The sequence below is a fragment of the Dromiciops gliroides genome, chromosome 4, assembly GCF_019393635.1.
Source record: "Dromiciops gliroides isolate mDroGli1 chromosome 4, mDroGli1.pri, whole genome shotgun sequence".
Classification (NCBI taxonomy): domain Eukaryota; kingdom Metazoa; phylum Chordata; class Mammalia; order Microbiotheria; family Microbiotheriidae; genus Dromiciops; species Dromiciops gliroides.
This window is the reverse complement of record NC_057864.1, coordinates 350,972,754-350,979,365: the sequence shown is the minus strand read 5'-3', so window position 1 is coordinate 350,979,365 and position 6,612 is coordinate 350,972,754. Positions and strand designations below refer to the sequence as shown.

General features: G+C 41.1%; 1 non-coding gene across 1 annotated transcript; it reads left to right on the top strand.

The window, feature by feature from the left end:
- Window positions 1–5,884: 5,884 nt before the first annotated feature.
- LOC122726973 lies at window positions 5,885–5,987 on the top strand. Its single transcript, XR_006352963.1, has one exon. It is a non-coding gene; the product is annotated as a U6 spliceosomal RNA (small nuclear RNA).
- Window positions 5,988–6,612: the final 625 nt, after the last annotated feature.

Below are 6,612 nucleotides of genomic sequence, written 5' to 3'. Positions count from 1 at the left end.
CATGATCTGAAAGGACCCAAGACCTCCAGACCTCTCAAACTCCCAAAGGTCATCTCAAACCTAGACACATCTAATCTATCTTGGGATAGGTACTCATTTACCTAAATTCATGAAAGAACGAAGGCAAAAGAAACAGCCCAAACCTAGGCTCTGGCTTGCCTTGGAAGTAAATGTGCTTTAAATGCCATATGCTTATAGCTAAATTGGGTGTCTCAAAACCGGGCAGATATGATTTGTAGTCAGAAGTGAAGAGAGGGGCTGAGGAGCATTTGTACTGTGTTGTATATCCACTGAGTCATTAGCTCTTCTGGCTCTGTAGTCAATAAAGAGACTCTTTGTCATCTTAAAATTAAAGCCCTTTAGCCACAATTCAAACATGACCAGAAGCAGGATCCAAAGCTCCCACATGGTTTATCAGAACCATGAATGGCAACTGTTGACATGCTCCATGGGGTACATGGAATGTGACTAGATTGCTGGAGAGTCCTGATGCAAGTTACATGATTTTGTAAGGGGTTGAGCTGGTGTGTGAAAACTTCAGGGAGAGAGATGCGTGGTTGTAGACTCTCTTCAGTGTTAAATCCATGATGATAAAAAAGGATTTACGAAGCTGCAGATCTCTAGGGGAATCTATTTTCTGATTTTTAGCTTGCCTCTTTGGAGATTTGGGGACATTTCACCTGGGTGAGATTGGGGTCCCTCTTGTAGTTAAGATCTCATCTTGTTCCCATCTAAAGAGCTCATTCATTCTTGTGTATTTCCTGGGATTTCTAATCTTTGTAACTTCTCTAATTTCCATTTGTTATTTTGGTTGACTAAATGGATTTTAGCTTCACTATTTGTGTTTTTTGTGTAACTAGCATTTAGTGGGAAGGTGTCAAACAGGTGAGTGTAAGCTGGCTAGCAACCAGGAAGTTTTTTTTTTTTATTGTGCCTCTAGATTTAGTTGGGAAGAAGGCAGATATTATTCTAGTCTAATACCCTTCAAAGAGCCTCATAATCCTTCTGCTACTCTCAATGCAGAAATTGCCTTGTCTCCCTTGGAGAGGAGTGGGCAAGATTCCAGAGACATCTATCAATACTTTTCATGATTCACATTTAGATAATCTATTTAGATACACATGAGACACATACAACCTTACAAGCATAGTGGTATAAATGAAAAAATCCTTACCAGGAGCCCAATTTTGAGTAACTGAAAAACCTGTAATGGTACTGAATATCAGATAATGAAATGTACTTCTCTTGGCAGAAAGGCAGAGGTCTACAAGGGCAAAATATTGCATACCCTGTTATTGTATCACTTGTTTTCACTTAACTGTTTTTCATTATTACAAGGAAATATTTAATTCTTAGGGGTGAGGGGCAGTCAGAATATTTAGTCAAAAATGATTATGATATAAGAAAAAGAGGAATTGATCATTTTTTTTGCAGGGCAGTGAAGGCTAAGTGACTTGCCCAGAGTCACACAGCTAGTAAGTGTCAAGTGTCTGAGGCCGGATTTGAACTCAGGTCCTCCTGAATCCAAGGCCGGTGCTTTATGCACTGTGCCACCTAGCTACCCCTGATAAAATATTTTTTAAAATTTTATTAAAAAATCTTTCCTTCCAGGACAGGAGAATCCCAGGCAATAGGAAACAGACTACCCGAGGGACAGGATAACTGCTGGCAGATTTTTTGGCCTCCTTCTCTCAGGGTTGGGAGTAGGGGTAATTCCACACTCACAGACCAACAGCTTCATCTGGTGTTCTAAAAGCTTGTTCTAGAAAAAGTAAGATGTTTGCATGCCTTGATTAATCTATCATCTATAGCTGGTCAACAGTGGTAAGCAAGATGAAGTAGGACCAATGGTCCCAAAGGCCCCCAGGAAGGGGAAGGGGAGGAGTCAGATTGGCACCAAGTGTTTCAGATGTTTCACTCCAAGGAGGGGTGGAAACAGCCAGGATTTAGAAAATTCCTATGCTGGTTGAAATTTTTATAGAGGGAAACTCGGTCTCATCATCATTGCCAACAACAGCAACAACAACAATTGTGACTCCCCAGATACCCTGTGAACCTTTGAGAATTCTCACCCCCTTGGGAGTCCAACATGAAAATCTGTGAATGCTGAGTTGGGGAAGCAGCCCAGAGGGAGCGTTACAATTGAAGACAGAACCTGTGACTTCTCTTTTAGTTCACCTCTGCTCCTAGTCTCAGTTGCCACTCCTCCTATAGTTCTGTGGCCGGTCTTCCCTGTGAAACTCCTTGGGATCACGCCCCCTGTAGTTTCCAAAGTTCCTAGCTCCTAGCACGGCTAACCCTTTACCATGGAATGGCTGTCTCTATTGTGGGCTAAATGTTAGGACTTCAGGTGTATGTCAGAATTTCTCTGTATTGGAGAGACAGTTCTTTCAGTGTTATGGCAGGTATACTCATACCAGGTGCCTCCACTTGGTCTATAAGCACTTACCATTTAAAGGGCACTGCGCTTAGTGCTGGGGATACAAAAAGAGGCAAAAGACAGTCCTTGCCCTCAAAGAATCATTTAATTGTGGAGACAACATGCAAACAAATATATACCAACAAGCTATATAGAGGATAAAGAGGAGATAATCAGCCAAGGGAATTTGTTAGAATTAAGAGGGTTTGGGGGCAGCTAGGTGGCACAGTGGATAAAACACCAGCCCTGGATTCAGGAGTTCCTGAGTTCAAATCTGGCCTCAGACACTTGACACTTACTGGCTGTGTGACCCTGGGCAAGTCACTTAACCCCCATTGCTTCGCAAAAAAAAAAAAAAAAAAGAATTAAGAGGGTTTGGGGGCAGCTAGGTGGCGCAGTGGATAAAGCACCGGCCCTGAAGTCAGGCCCTGAGTTCAAATCCGGCCTCAGACACTTAACACTTACTGGCTGTGTGACCCTGGGAAAGTCACTTAACCCCAATTGCCTCACAAAAAAAAAGAAAGAAAGAAAAAGAGGGTTTGGGAAAGGTTTCCAAGAGATGATGGAATTTTAGTTGTGACTGAAAGGAAGGTGTGGAAGTCAATAGGCAGAATTGAGGTGGGAGAGCATTCTAGGCATGGGGGACAGCTAGAGAAAATGCCCAGAGCTGAAATATATAGTGTCTTGCTTGTGGAAGAGCCAGGAGGCTAGTGTCACTGGATGAAAGAGTATGTGGTGGGGAGTAAGTTTTAAAAAGGCTGGAAAGGTATAGGGAGGGTTGGGTTATAAAGGGCCTTGAATGTTAAATAGAGAGTTTTGTATTTGATCCTGGAAGCAATAGAGAATAATTGGAGTTTATTGAGTGGAGAGATGACATGGTGGAACCCATGCTTTGGTGACTGAATGGAAGGTGATTTGGAGTGGGGAGAAGCTTGAGACAGACAGATCCACCAGCAATCTATTACAATAGTTCAAGCATGAGGTAAGGAGGGCCCACACCACAGCGATGGCCAAGTCAGAGGAGAGAAGGGGGTGTATTCAAGAAATGTTGCGAAGGTGAAATCAATAGGCCTCGACAGAGTGGATATGGATGAGTGAGAGCTAGTGAGAAATTGAGGAGGACAAGTAGATTGTGAGACCGGGAGGATACTGTTGCCCTCTACAGTGACGAAGGTAGGAAGTGGGGATGGTTTAGGAGGAAAAATGAGTTGTTTTGCATATGTTGAGTTTAAGATGTCTATTGGATATTCATTTTGAGATATCTGAAAGGCTGTTGGAGATGAAGGGGTGGGGATTAGAATCAGGTGGTAGGGGATGGGGAATAGGGTTTGGGTGGTGATCCACAAGGGTTCAAAATCACTGGGATGTGTCAGAATATTCATTATTGAGTGGAAGTCACCATTATTCTTCCCAAAGGAGGCTGGAGATTAGAGCTGGAGATAAGTGTAAGAGAAGAGAAGATGGAAGAAGTCTGAAGCATCGTATTTTGGTCATGGTTCATGCTGACTTCTGGCCTCATCGCGGTCACAACCACATCTTGTCTCTTTTAGCTTAATGTGGATCTCTGTCACTAACAACAGGCTAGGGTATGGTGACTCCAATGATTGAATTTTTCCCTTATGCACTCAGGTGATGTGTTTCCTTCTTGAGAGAACATGCCCCACAGGTCTAGAAGCTTGAAGAAAAAAAGTGCCAGTTTCACTACAATTATCTTTCAAGTCCTAGAAATCCCTCTGGGATGGATTATTTTTCTTTTTTCTTTTTGGTGAGGCAGTTGGGGTTAAGTGACTTGCCCAGGGTCATACAGCTAGTAAGTGTCAAGTGTCTGTGGTTGGATTTGAACTCAGGTTCTCCTGACTCCAGGGTTGGTGATCTATCCACTTAACCACGTAGCTGTCCCTGGGATGGATTATTAACATTACTTGGGTCTGGTTCTTACCACATGTAGGATGACAGGTGGGAGAACTTAAATGTTTTTAAAATTTCTGCAGCCAGAGGAAGGAGAGAAGAAAAATAAAACAAACTATCTTCATTATACAAACAACCTGTCGTCCCAGTTATTTTGCAATGTTCACCTGAGGATTCATTTCCTTACTCCTTTTCCTGCTACCAAAATTAAATGAAAGGAATTTGGTCCAGACTTGTTCTTTCACTGGTTTAGGGAATTCTCTGAGGAAATTCTATCTACCAATTGGTAAATCAGCAACTCTTTTGCAATTCAGTCTTAATTGCCCAGAGCAATGAGAAGTTAAAGTTTACACAGTTGGTATGTGCCAGAGGTGGTACCAAATCTCAGATCTTCTTGACTTCAGAGGCTGGCTCTCTAGTCACCAATCTGAAATGTCTCAAAAGAAAGTTTTGTTTTTGCCGGATAATGAGGGTTAAGTGACTTGCCCAGGGTCACACAGCTAGTAAGTGTCTGAGGTCAGATTTGAACTCGGGTCCTCTTGAATCTAGGGTCAGTGCTTTATCCACTGTGCCACCTAGCTGCCCCTCAAAAGAAAGTAAAGTGAAATAAAATAAAAATAAAATAAATCTGATATTAGAAAACACAGAGAGACCAGACCTGGCTGTCCATAAGACTTCACTTAACAATACTTAATACCTTTTTTTCTGACCACACCTACTCTTTTTTAAAGAGAAAAAATATCAGTTCCTAGTTGGAGTCAGTCAGTGTCTCCTAAGTCCCTTTCTTTCTTTTTTTGCGGGGCAATGAGGGTTAAGTGACTTGCCTGGGGTCACACAGCTAGTAAGTGTCAAGTGTCCAAGATCGGATTTGAATTCAGGTCCTCCTGAATCCAGGACCAGTGCTTTATCCACTACACCACCTAGCTGCCTCAAGTCCTTTTATTTCTTGCTGAGAGGAAGACAAATGTGAGACAACAGAAGAAACAGCAAACTCCTTCAAAGGAGTAATCATTCTCCCACCAAAGTCAAATTAATAAAAGTTTGCCTAGATGCTAGCCTGGAGGAGAAGAGGGAATAAAGGAAGAACCTAGAAATAATATTTTACTAATGTAATCAGGCTAGAAAGAAAAATCAAGAAATTTGCATATAATAATGAGCTTATCACTCCAGGTGGTTGGAGTCCTTGATTATGGCACTTTGGAAACTTTGGTCTCTAACAGCCTCTCCTCCCACTTCAAACACAGCCCCCCCTTCAGTGAAGAAGAGAATTCCCTCTGGTAAGGTGGTTTGCTAGGATATTCAGCCCTCTCCACTTTATTAACAATTGTGCTTTTAATAGTGTAACCTCTGGAGACTATGATTCAATCACAACTTTCATTGCTCAGAGTCAGAGTTAAACAGATGCAGAACTAGTGATATGGGGGAAATCGTAGGATCTTAGAATTGGAAGAGATCTAAGAAATCATCTATACCCAATACCTTATTTCACTGACTGTCTCCTTACTTTCTTTCCCTTTCCCCCCAGTAATATAAATCTCCCTTAATAATCTGTCATGGGTTCTCACTTCAGCAGCACATAATACTAAAATTGGAACGGAGAAGATTAGCATGGCCCCTGCACAAGGATGACATGCAAATTTGTGAAGCGTTCCATATTTTTTTTTAATCTTCCATAACATAAACACTAGGCTGTTAAAAAAAATCTGTCATGGATTGAAATTCCCAATATTAAAGTCCATGTTGGATTAAAAAATTTGAAGGAGAGTCATTGTTTCCTGAGGATCATTGTGAAAATGACACATGTCAATCCAAGAGAATCCTAAAGGACTAATGATGAAGCATATTATCCACCTCCAAAGAAAGAACTGGTATTGTTAGAACATAGACTGAAGCAAGCTATGCTTCATTTTTTCCTTTTCTTCAAGTTTTCTTATACAAAATGACTAATATGGTAATGTTTTACATAATTCTACATGTATAATCTTTACCTGGTTGCTTAGCACCTCAGGGAGGGGAGAGGAGAGGGATAGAATTTGGAACTCAAAACTTTAAATAAAAATGTTTATTATCAAAAAAGGAAATCTCATGTGTCACTTAGGGATTGCTTTCTAGGTGTCACCAATTAGTGGAATAGTGAGGATTCATTTATTAGATTATTTCATTGACACCTTGAGCTCTGAGGAATGGGATACAGGACTAGAAAGTTTTCAAAAGTATAATAAACTATAAGCATCATTATTTTTTTATTAGAGAATAGAACATGTCTAGGGCAATGGGATAGATGA